This window comes from Dipteris shenzhenensis, chromosome 1, assembly GCF_047967505.1.
Source record: "Dipteris shenzhenensis isolate YYH24624 ecotype China chromosome 1, Dip_SZ_1.0, whole genome shotgun sequence".
NCBI classification, from domain to species: Eukaryota; Viridiplantae; Streptophyta; class Polypodiopsida; order Gleicheniales; family Dipteridaceae; genus Dipteris; species Dipteris shenzhenensis.
Genome location: NC_141596.1, coordinates 37,627,639 through 37,641,178, shown reverse-complemented (window position 1 = coordinate 37,641,178; position 13,540 = coordinate 37,627,639).

Here is a 13,540-nt window from a genome sequence, read left to right as displayed (position 1 = left end):
GGAAATGCCTCAGGCTATGTCAAGGATACATCTAGTCTCATAGTTTCTCATTCCATCTCATGGTGGTCAAGGATAAATCTATGGCTAGGTTCTCATGCTAGCAAGGGTTCCCTTGGGTGTAAGGTTTAAACAAAAGGGATACAAAAAGGCTTTCCAATGGTTATCTCCCCTGCATGTACATGCACACAATGTCTGTAGGAGGTACCATGGAACAAAACATACACATGGCCTACATCATAAGGTGACCAGAGGTGTTTACAAAACACACAAAACACAATAGTTTATTTTCATTCATTTTGGAGGACTATCCAGGCTGAGTACCTTGACATAAAAAGAGAGATCTGGAGCATACATAGAGATGTGTTTAAAATGCATAATCTTCAAAGGATGCCTCATCTTGTGGAGGCTCATTAACTGTAAGTAGATTTGCATTTTCTGTCTTTGCTTTGGCTCTGCAAAACTTCTCATGATGGTTGTTCTTGCCACAGTGCTTGCATGGATTAACTTTGAAGCAGTCCTTTGAAAGGTGATTTGTCTTTCCACAGTGATTGCAAGGAGTATACTTGCCCTTCTTGACTTTTACAGCATAAGCAGTGTCATTGCCTTTCCTTAGCTCCATATGCCTTTCTTCTTCTTGGAGAGCAGAGATAATGCCTTCAAGGTTAGGATTGGGAAGATTCTTCAAAGTGCTAACAATGTGATCAAAACTTTCAGGCATACTCTTAAGTAACACTGCCATAGCATCATCAGGGGTGATAGGAGAGTTGATAGAAGCTAATTGAGTCATAAGACTCCGCATATAGTTGACATGAGCAGCTAAAGTAGTATTACTTGCCATCTTTAATTCAAAGAAAGAGATTTTAAGTGATAGTTTAGAGATGTGAGAGCTTGCACCAAAAATCATGTCTAGCTTCTGCCAAGCTTCCGAAGGAGACTCCAAGTCAGAGATATGGTGTATATAATCATCACCTAGAGCAAGAGCAATTATACCATATGCTTTTTCTTCTCTAGCTGGATCCCTTGCCGGTTGTGTCGGTGTTGAGGATTCTCCAGCATTGGAGGCTGTAGAAGAAGCGGTAGGAGTAGGTTTGACAAGTCCCCATAAGTTCTCCCACATCAATGCAAATTTCACCTTCATTTGCCATGTATGGAAGACCTTTCCATTGAACTTCTCAAGATTAAATATGGTAGCCATGAGAGGGTCTAACCCAGATATTGGGCAGTGTCTATCTCTCTTACAAAGCAAAAATAACTGAAAGACTTCCAAAATATGAGCACTTGATGTAGCAAATAGTAGTGACTAGATTTCAAACAATGATGCTTCTTCTTACATGCTTCATAGAAGTGGGTGAAATAAACACTTTCCAATCAAAACCAAGTCTAGCAAGTCAAAACAAAACTGAATCCACACTTGTACTGAAGTTATTGAAAGCTTCAAAAAACCAGAAATGCTAGAGTAGCATTTTATGTAGCATCATCTTCAAAAACTTGTCCAAAACTGTCAAAACTGAAAAGCTGAACTTGGAGGGCTTGTAGCTCACTCTTCAAAGCAAGGAAAAGAGGGCTTTCTGAAGCAAAAGAAAGCTCATATACCAAAGAAGGTCCAACACAGAGGTTGGACGAAATGGTGCACACTTTTGCCTGGGAGAGTTGCTACAGGCTGAAACTGAGTTTTGACGATTTCTCCCTCGTTACTAAACCAAATGACCTGAAAAATGGCTCAAAATCTTCGTCTTGAGGTCACCCATCTACTCCTAAGAGGGCTCAGGCAATGGCGGAGCAGGCAGAGAGTATTGAGCAACAGAAGAAATTCGCTGTTTGGAGAATGGCAGCCACCACAGACGTTTTTTTTTTCAATTGCTTGCAGGTGGAAGTTCGCCCATACTAGAGGAGTTTCCAGCTCAGAGGGTTTGGGCAATGGTTGTTTGTAGGCGGAGAACCAAGCTCTCTAAGATTTTGGGAAGAAGGAGGAAGATGGGGAAGAAGAAGATGAAGAAGAAGAAGATGATGTGGCAGAAATGGGCTCAAGGGGGATCAAAGGGCTCTGATACCGTGTTGGAATACTGAAAGGAAAGAGTAGAATGGACACAAAATCAGAATACTTGCTTATAGAATGAAGAAAAGTGAGGTCCTTAAGTAGGCACCTCATACAAGCTCACTGACATCACTGATGACCTCAGAGCTCCATAATCATCTCCTCAATCTGCTCCTAGATTCTCTCAATCATCCTATGTGGCTCTTCCACCACCTAACTGTGCTTGTGGGCACCTAACTGTGCCTCTAGTACTCACACATAGAAACATAAGGTGTGCCTGAGGCATACACCTTGAGATATCCCAACAATCACCTCCGACACTACTTGTGCTGCCATCAGCAAAAAAGACACAGTATTTGATTTTGAATATCAGGATCCAGATAATCCAATTCATACTCCCATGCCAAATTCCAATGATGGGTATGATTTTGATGAGATACCACTTCCCAGTAACCCCATTAAGGAATTTTGGAGCAAATATCCTGAAATGAAAACTCGAGGGGAATGGGTCACCCTAGAAAACTTCCCTACCAACCTTCATCAGCGTCAAATTAGTGAAGATTGGATAAGTAAGTTGGATCCACAACCTGATTGGTGCCGTCCCAAGCTCTTTGATGTAATCTTCTTGAAAGAGAACCTACATGCACCTCCATGTCTCAGAACCCATCCCAAGTTCTATGCAGTTCCATGACGTCAAAGATGGGAAGCCAACATACACACTTTGGATGAAGATCACACCATTAATTGGCCAATGATCGAACCATACTCTGGTGTAGAATGGAATATCCAAGGCACAATGATCCGAGCACTTCAGCAACATGAGCAAATAATGCGCGGAAACATTGATCACTTCCTTTGCCTAAGTGCTATCTTATGCAAAACATTGGAATACATTCTAGAGGTCCCATGTCACCTCAATAGCCATTTGCCTCCACTCACTTTCAATCCCAATGAACGGATCAATTCTCAGATTACAAGCCGACTCTATCAAAGATTCATCTTCTTAGAAGCACGCCACGCATCTCTGTTCGAACAAATGGTAGATACAAGCTACCTGGAAACTAAGAAAAAATTGTATGGTGCCAAGGCTTTATAGCAGGATCGACTAGCATGACACAAGTTCCACAACCACTGAATTACACACATGGCAACCAAGCTACATGCTCACAATAAGCCATAACCCGAGGACGGGAAATAAAATGGATCCAGGAGTATGTTCTCTCACATGCAACATGTGAGTTCTACATACAACATGTAACTCCTACATGCAACTTGCAACTCCTACATGCAACTCCTATGTGCAAGTTCTACATGTAGAGAGAGAATGTCTTACAATTCCTACATGCAGAGAGAGAAGCTCTCCAACTTGTATAAATACCCCATAATGGAATGAAGCCCACACTCTTTGGGGAGAGTGTGGGCATTGTGTTGAGTTCTACTTTGGTATTCCAAGAAATTGTCTCAAGTGTCCATGCTTCCTTGCACTCCACATCCAAAAGCGTGTCCTAATCTTGCAACACCTCCTCCCCTGTCCTCTAACCTTGCAACCCATCCTCTCCCTCTCCTCCTCCCTCCTCCTCCTTCTCCTCCTCCTCCTCCTCCTCCTCCTCCCTTCTCCTCCTCCTCTTCCCTCCTCCTCCTTCTCCTCCTCCTCCTTCCTCCTCCTCTCTTCTCCTCTATCTTCTTTCCCCCCATGCTCTTACACCTTCTTCCTCTCCCACTCCTATGCTCCCCCTAAATCCTTAGTTCCTTAACCCTTGACCTCCATGATCTATGAGGGAGACGAGTTCTCCACCATGTACTCTACCCTGAACCTTGGATCCTCCTTCTAAACTCTAGAACCTCTTCTAAACTCTGGAACTCCTTGTAAACCTTGGAACCTCCTTCTAAACCCTGAACCTCCCTCTGACCCTTAAACTCCTAATAAACCTTGCAACCCCTAATGAAGGCAAAAGCCTTCATTACCTCAACCATGATGATGCACGTTCCTTTCACACATGCATGCACTATGTTTGCTTACCACACTTAAGCCTACGTCTCTCACCGGAATACGACTCGAGGTCCTAAGCTACACGTATACTACAAACGACAACCCCGATATATCTGTAGGTAACAAAAAGCCTCGGAACCCTACATACTAAGTATACCCTACTCTTCCTATTGCGAAAGCCATGGGAAAGAGCCAATAATCTTGTCCTCCATTACATAGTCTTCAACTTATCTTCAAGTATGCGTAGGTTTCAAGAGATCTACTTTCCAGTTTCAAGAGATTTCATAAGCTTATAAGAATATTGATAATTCTAGTGAGCTTTTGAGATTGCATGTTGCATCATGGCCTTCACTCTTAAGAGCTTCTAACATCTCATTCCAAGAATATAGATTAATACTCTTAAAAGCTCCTACACATGTTTCATCATTGAGATAAATACTCTTTCAGCCTAGGAGCCAATCCAGCCTCCCACTCTTTAAGAGCTTGTATGCGTGTCTTATTCTAAGCATATAACTAATCCTTAAAGATTTAATTCTTGAGCTAAGATTATTGAGTTGTGAGCTCATAGGAGCTCTCACAAGACCCCAATAATTTGTCAACTTGCATGGAGATTCAAGTCGGAAATACTTGCAATAAAAGAATTTGTAGAATAAACATTTTCAAAAGTCAAGGGAATTTCTTTGGGTACCAACACAAAACAATGAGTATACTAATGTAACACTGCACACATTGATAAGGTTACATAAATTTTTTTCATAGTGATCATGCAAGCTTAAAAGACTAAATATATAATTGATCACAAGCCGACAAGGAGGGAATGATCACTTGTCACTGTTGCAAGTAGCTAGGGACATGCATCATCCATATCATGATTCATGTCAATAATCACAAGCAGTTTGTGTAACCTGGCACATCCAAGTTGATAGTGGAGAGTAAATGAGTGTTAGTCTAGCCACCAAAGGTCAATCATAACAAGGCTAATGCTAGTCAAAAATGGACATAACAATGACCAAGGGCATACTGATGTCCAATTGAGTAAAGCTAAGTTGAGATATCTCAAAGTATGTTCTTGGAGAATCTCACGCCCTTGGTAAAGGGCACTTGGTGGAGAAAAGGTGAGGCATACAGCTGCAAAGTTGTTATAGCATTGATTGTTTGCCGCATGATTGGCTTTTTCCTTGGAATTTATTTTCTATTCCTTGGTTTTACTGTCCATAGTATTTGTTTATCGAATTATTGATTGCGATACTTGATCAATAAAGCACTCATAATACATTCTATAGGACCATATGCATAAATCCTTCACTGTATTGTTTCTTGATTCAACCATATGCATAAGTGAGAACACATAGTAAATATTTAAGAAATTGAGAACACATAATTGTTAACCCCTTGGGGTCAAAATAAGGGTTTGCCTATTTCCTCATTCAAGTGGCAAGTTGTCTATTTCATCAGATGATATTATTTTGGGCACACCATTTCAGCCTGACAGGATCATAGGCTATGTAGAATAGGGCAAGGACTCTGCTTGACATATAGATCCAATCCCTCGTCTTTATATTTCGGGTTCATGGAGGTTGTGGCTCTATGGAGGTGTCCCCATAAAGTATCTTTAGTGGGACCCCAGAGAGTGGGAATCAATTGTTACACTAAAGGGTTTTAAATCTAAACAAAGTGGAGTTTCAATCATAGATTGGTGTTGTCCTCTTGGATCAAATATAAATTTGATGAAGAAGAATACAGTTGATTTCTCTAGACTTGGAGTCATAATGTCTTAGGGCTTGAAGATGGAACTGCATACATGAAAGATTTGCGAACTTAGCCGATGACATTAATGTGAGCTTATGACATATGCACGTCATAGCGAAGGTGTGGGGCAATGGTATGTTGAGGTGGCTTGTGGCATTTACTCTGCTTAGGTCATAGGTGGTTTCAATTTGAAAAAGGTGGTTTCAATTTGAAAAAGAGGGAAAGAATACCATGGATTTGGGAAAGAAAACCACAAGAGTGGGGAGGGAGAACTGTGTGCTGCCATGTGTCCCCAAAATTCAAAATGTGGGGAAGGGGTGCATTTATGGCATACCCCAAAGGTCAAAAAGGGGGGCTGCAAGTGGCTAGCCCCCATGAGTACAGTGGGCAGAGAGCACGCCACACCTCACGCAGTCCTACCATGTGGACAAGCAGCTGCACCTTGGGCGCCCACCAAACTCGCCACCCTCCAAAAATATAAACGTGCCTCACGTGGTCCTACCATGTGGATAGGCAGCTGCACCTTGGGCGCCCACCAAACTCGCCACCCTCCAAAATTATAAAGGCGCCTGACAAGATTTGAACCCGCGACCATGTAGCTCCCACCCATGGGCCCTTACTACCAAGCCAACAAGCAATCATGTATCCATATAGGTTGACTGCTTACATATTTTTAGAACTTGTTAGATGTTTTTTTGACCCCTCCCTCTTTATTTCTTGTAAAACCACCTCCAGCTTAGCAAAACCACTTGACCCTCCATTATGACCCCTCCACATAGGATGAGATTAAGTTTCATAACTGAGCCCCTAATCCATTCCTTACGAGGCCCTTTTGAGACCCCATTTCTCCCCTAATGATCTTGAAACAAGATTTCCCCAAGTGAAAAAGTTTTCACAGTGAGAGTCACCAAAGTTTTCACAGAGGTATTGAGGTATCCCATTCATACGGTCCCTAGGCCATGCACATATTATGTATAGAAATGTGTTCACTAGGATGTATTAATTGGTTATTAGATTTAGAGTGCTCTTCCATTCCACTTGTGTGAGTAATTTTGAGAGAAAGTAGATTTTTATTTCACTGAGATGAGAGAAACCTAGATCACAATTTTTGTGTAAATTTTAGTCTACAAAATCTATCCCTTTGAAGAGGCTACGATACCTTTCTTATTCCATTCCTTTGCAAAATCTTGATTAATGTTTTGGATAATATGTGATATTGAGACAGGAGTTCATTTACAAGAGGAGAGTGAGAGAGACATTCGTTAGGGTAAGTGAACTTTTATTCTTGATTCTAAGTGGTAGAAATATGTTTCAAAGGGAGAAGAAAACTTGGTAAGGAATGAGACCCCCCCCAAGCACTTTCTATTTTGTCTTCACACGAGGTGATGGGTGAATCAAGGGGACCCAATAGAAGCATATGAAAAGAAAGGTCTTCTTGTATAACGCAAAAACAAGCATGCAATAAATTAAGGCAAGGTAGTTAAAGCTACAGTAATGTTCAATTGAGTTTTGCTTAGCCAATAACTAATTTTAGAAACACATTTGGCCATTATGACTTTTTGGTAATGCCATTGGGCCTTACCAATGCTCTATTGCATTCATCGTGTGATGAATGATTCACTATGCCTATATATCAATAAGTTCATATTACATTTTATTAATTATACATAGGTTTACACCAATAGTATTGTTGACGGAACATTTAAGGAAAATTTTCTCCACCTTGAGACAAGCCAGTCTCTATGGTGTGAAGAAGTAGAAAACTGTGCTATGCATGGTTAAGTTAGAATATCTAGGGTTCATTATAACTCTTGTTGGGGCTGAAACGGATCCAAAGAAGGTGGCTGCAATTTTATTGTGGACAGTGCTTGAGAATGTGACAGTTTTGCGATCATTATTAAGATTTGTTTAATTTTATAGAAGACATATCAGAGCGTATTCTAGCAGTGTCACTCCATTGAATTAGTAACTTATGTTTGAGGAAAGAATCAACAAGAAAGTTTTGATGCAATAAAGAGAGTAGTTGCTCTCAAGGACCTGTGTAAAAGATTGTTGATCCCCAGAAGCGGTTTTTCCTAGAAAACCATGCAAGTTGCAAGGGAAGGGGGGACCTATTGCATGGACACTTGGCAAGTTTCCAAGTCCATTTCATTTTGTTTGGGACTAGTTGGCGACGATCCTATAACAAGTGTCAATTCAGTATAAGCAATTTCACAGGTCCAATAGATAGGTATCTATTTTGATATAGGCTTGTATCAGTTCGGTATCATAGGTCTAAGAAGATGACATAAGGGAAATATTTGGAGTACAAGGGATGCAAAGAAAAGGGGTTGTTCAATCAAGCCATGGTCCATGAAAATATCAAGGGCATAAGTGGAAATCCACCTCTTCAAAATATTGATGTTTCCATCTACATGTGTTCTTAAAAACATTAAGTCTAGAAACACAACCAAAGAGTCTTCTCCATAATATCTAGTCAATCACCAAAGCATTCGCCAATACTTCTCTTTGATCAAGCGTTGTAAGAAATCCTTAAAGGGAGTCTTGAAATGGAAAAATGTGAATAAATTTGCAAGAAGAGATCCAATAACAGAAAAACTTTAAGATGCTGACCTGAGCATACCTTGAACTGAGCTTATTGAAAGGAGCAACAATAGTTGCTAGCTTTCATTTGTGATTCAAAATTATCTTGCTCTTCAGCCAAGCAACATACACGGATATTAACCTTTAGCTCAAGTACACTAGCTAAAACCACTTTGTAAAAGATTTTATAGATTTAGAGAACCAATATTCACCTTTGCAAGCTTCTTACGCTCACCCTTTGAATCTCTCTCTTTGCTAAAGTAAACCCTTACCAAATATCCTCCTTCAAATTTGTTGTCTTTTCTTTTCTTACCTACATAGTTCTTATATTTCAAGTTTTGCTCTACGAGTCTCCTATGTACCTCCTCAACTATCTCTTGCATACTTTCAAAGAACTAGTCTATTGTTGCACTTTGTTTTTCTACATTAATTCCTTGAGCTCTTACCTTTGAAGGTATCTTGTATTCATTCCATATACTAAGTAGAAAGGAGTCATACCTCTAGTACAATTTTGACTACGGTCATGGGCAAACTCTGGGAAGCAATGATTGAGAGTTCTGGCATGAAACGTGAACTGAACACTCTCATTGTTCATGCCCAGAAAACGTTCTAACTTCTAATTGCTTGGCATTGCTGGGGACCGGAAACTGTTGTATAGCCTTGACTTTCGTCGTATGCCATCTGAGGCTATAATAAAGCCCAAGTATTTGGGCCGAGTCTGAGCCCATTTGCACTTCTCTGCAGAGTTCAGACGAAGATTGAATTGCTGAGGAAGATAGAGTACTTGCCGTAAGACTCCTAGATGCTCTTCCCAAGTCGCGTCTAAGTACACCAAGACTTTGCCTGCAACAATTAAATCATGAAGAACGAATGGAACATCCCGGGTGCGTTACTGGTCCCAACGGGCATAACATTGAACTCATAGAGTCCAAATGGAGTTCGTGAATGCGGTCTTCGGTCTTCTTCGGGCTTGACGGGAATTTGCCAGCAGCCAGCCTTGAGGTCCAGATTGTAAAAAAACTAACGCAGAAACGGTAGGTGTCGTCTGCTTTCCAGACCAGATGTGGTTCACAGGCCCACGGGCTCTTCGAATGACGGATAATGTTGTCTTGCAACATTTGAGTGACGTGTTGGCGAGAATCTGGACCTCTCGTAGAGAACGGCAACGTTGTGCAGTTGACACCGGACGGGAATTCTCAGTAGGAATCTCGTGAAAAATGTTCGCCGTTGTCACCGTGGGCTTGGGGCCGCAAAAGCTTGAGTGAAAGATGTTAGCAGCTTCTGGATGTGAGAATGACGCCAAATGTCTTCATGAAATATCGCTGAAGAGATCAAATCCTTGGTTGTTCTGGAATAAATCCACGGGATCGAAGATGCACCTGGAAGGATTAGCGATTGCTTTTTGAAATCGATGATGGCGCCTCGATCGCTGACCCAGTCACAGCCGAGGGTGATCGGAAAGATCTGTCTGGGTAGCACTGCAGTAGGAACAGTAAAGGTTTTAGATCCCAACTGCATCTCGATCGTGGCGGCTCCGGTTGAAGTGGTGGCCGAGCTTTGATTATCGCCGAAGGTGATCTTACGAGGAGGTGAGGTATGTGTCGTTCTTGCAAGAAAGGGAGGAAAGACGAGGTCAAGGAGCTGCCCGAATCGACGAGAAGGAGAGGTGGTTCGTCTTGAACTCGAGCTTCGACTACGAATGCAACGGCTTTAGGAGGATTGGTAGCGACGTGAGTCGTCAACTACCGGAAAGATCCAGCTCGTCTTTTCTCGAAACAAGAGCTGCAGTGCGTTCTGAACGTAGGCTTGGAGAAGTCGGCAGTGTTTCTTGACGTGCCCATATTTGTTGTAGTGAAAATTCACCGGAGTCTCCCTTGAGCATATCTCTGTTCGGAAGAGAGGGCCGATCGCCTGAACTTCAACCTCTAGGCTTCATAAAATTTGCTGCACACCTCTAGTCTTCGAAAAAATTTTAAGCTTCAAAATGAAGATGACACTGCATACAAATCCCTTTTTAAGCTGATGCACGGAGTGCCAGACTGGCATTCCCTTTTTAAGCTGATGCACGGAGTGCCAGACTGATGCCAGGCCCTCGAGATTCTAGAGCAGGGGACTCAGATTATTTGGGATACATATTAGTAGTATAGTAATATGTAGTATAGTAGATAAATTCTAACTAGTAACTATATGTATGTATATTATATGTTGAAGTCTTGGAGATACTCTTGAGCTTCACGAATGCTGCCCTCCTTCAATTATTGGGCGCCATATGAAGCCCAAAAGTCTAATGAAGCTCAATCTGCGCAGCAAATTTAAGCATGGCCCTAAAGTAGAAGAGCATGGACGGAAGGGAAGGCGATTGAACATGCACGTACTTCAATGCTTCATGATCTTTATACACCATCAACTCTTTTTTGGCAACAATAATATCTCAAATGTGTCAAAGCTTGTATAATGCATATACACCATAAAATCTTTTGGCAACACCTAATATCTCCAATGTCTCAAGCCTTCTTGTAAAACCAAGATAGGACATGTTATCTTCTAGACTTTCATCATTTGAGAAAACTTCTCAACTCGTGGATTCCATTATCATTCTTTTTTATGTTTGTAAGAGGGATAGCAAGCCTTGAAAATTCCCTCACAAACTTCCTCTAAACATTGACCATACCATGAACTCTCACTTCTATGACTCTTATAAGTGTTGGCCATGTCACATGTCACAATTGCTTCCACATGTTGGATCCGTTTCTAGCCCATCTTTGGATATTACATCCCGGGGGGGTCACTCAATAATATATGTGACTATCACGTGAGTTCAACATAAGGGCATACTTAATTTCATTCTTTCTCACATTTTCACCGATACAAGGGTGTTGGAAAATGGATTTTGGAAAAAAATTTATAGATTGAATAAGTAAAGGGTGCATTTATTAATGAAAAATTCAGAAATAGGGGTTTTATAAAAAGACGCTGAACGCACGCAATATATAGGGTTTACACATAGTGACCTCCCTGAGTATTACATACACAAGATAATGCTTGCAAAACTTACTCTTTTAAAAGTTAACGTATGACCGATTTTCTATTAATTTTTACATGATTGTTTCCAGATGCAAGATGTGAATCATATGACTTGTTGTGAATGAGAATATCATCTAGTAAACAATTACAAGAAGTGGTCGCAAAATATGATTCATCAACGTATGAAATCACAAGATAATGCTTGCAAAACTCACTCTTTTCCAAGATCATCTAGTAAACAATTCCAAGAAGTGGTCTCAAAACATGATTCATCAACCTATGAAAAGTAGCAAGCGCATTGGAGTATCCAAAAGACATAACCATACATTCATATAAGACATCCTTTGTATTGAAAGCAATCTAGCAAGGCCAAAATTGCTTGTCAACACCAAGCATTGCTCTTAGCTAAGCATCTAAGAAGATATTTAAGAACTACAAGTAATGCTATCTTTTGACGAAGAAAGAAAGTAGGAAGATGTAAGGGCTGATGCATTTAACGGGTAACATCATAATTTTAAAGAGAGGTTGCAAAGCTATGAAGGTATTTTATCACCACATAGAGCGATTGAGCATGAAATTGATTTTACCACAAAAAGTATTGAGCTTTAGCTCAAGCTCTCTTCCATGTACACATTCCAAATGAAGTGAGAAGAAACTAAGTAGGACAAGAGAAACATGTGGAGAAGGTGGCAACTACTACTACTTTCGAATACATAAACCATTTGTATTAATTCTTTACTAAGATGATCCATTATGGCCACCTTTTTCTATCTCTAAGGAACTTCATATTTGATGCAAGCCCACTAACCTCACTTTACACATGGACTATGTGTATTTACATGACTATGTGCTTCCACATAACAACTTTTTAAAAAGGGTTGCCTAACTATTTTGCTCAATGATACCTTACAGTGACACGTCAGATTGACATGGTACCAACACAAAAATATTGTGATCACACGGAATAATAACACAAGGTGATTTGCGTGTAAACCAATGGCCTCAATAAAGCATTAACAATAGGATGCATATGGAAAAGAGACCTTTTTCTAGAAACATAAGACCAAGGAGGTTATAGAGACATTATAACCCTCTACCCTGTAGGGGAATCGTAGGGGGATGCGAAAATCGGGAATTTTAGCAAAATCAAATGATTGATCTCTCTTGAATGTAATAAAATTTTAAACCCTCATTTAGCATGCAACCAATAAGGTCTAGAGTGAGGTACGAGATCCCTACATCCAATGCTTTCTGGGCACAACAAGCCACAGTAACACTAACAAATATTCCAAATTTTGAAAGACTCAATAATGCAATTTATTGTAGGTTCGACACTTTACCAACTAAACCAACAAAGTGATTTTAAAATGCTTTGATGAAAAATTTATTTTAAGCTTAAAACATGATATCTTCCATTTAGTCACCATATCACTAAAAGTTTTTTGAGTTGAGTAATGTGTGATTTTCTCACCTCATGTTAAATCCACCGAAAACAAATCTTTACACCCTTATTTTTTGACATAACACATAAAAATTGATCTTGTTTTAACATTGTTGCTAATAGCAACCAAATTCAACAAGACATTCCAACCAAAACAATTTATGTCAATCGCCCATTCAATATCAAATGGATTTAGCTATAATCATCATCAATCAAATTTAAGATGGGATCCAATCTATGGAATGTTCAAAGAACGATTTGATGCACAATTTCTCAAGTATACCTTTTAAATGTAGAGAGTAATCTTTATTAATCCACCTTGCATCTTGAAATTCAATTGTTAAGCAAAAAAGATCACCACCCTTCACTTTTTTTTAAACCCTATGCTTGGGATATGTACTAGATACACTTTTTTTTAAAGCCCTATGCTTGGGATATGTCTAGATTGTATGCTATTAGCTCATTTGGAGCATGCAAAACAACTTTATCAAACATTCGTGCAGAAAACCATGAAAAGCTACCACACTACACAAAACGCCAAGCATGTACTCATATTCTCTTATAAGAGGAAGGGGGGAGGAAGGGGCTCTTTTTTTCATGAGAAGTCGATAATCCAACGACAAGTAGACTTCTATATAATATCAATATTGACATGTTTTTTTGTTTTATTCCTTTTTTATGCATGGCACACATGCATTAGCTCTACCAAAGAGAATAG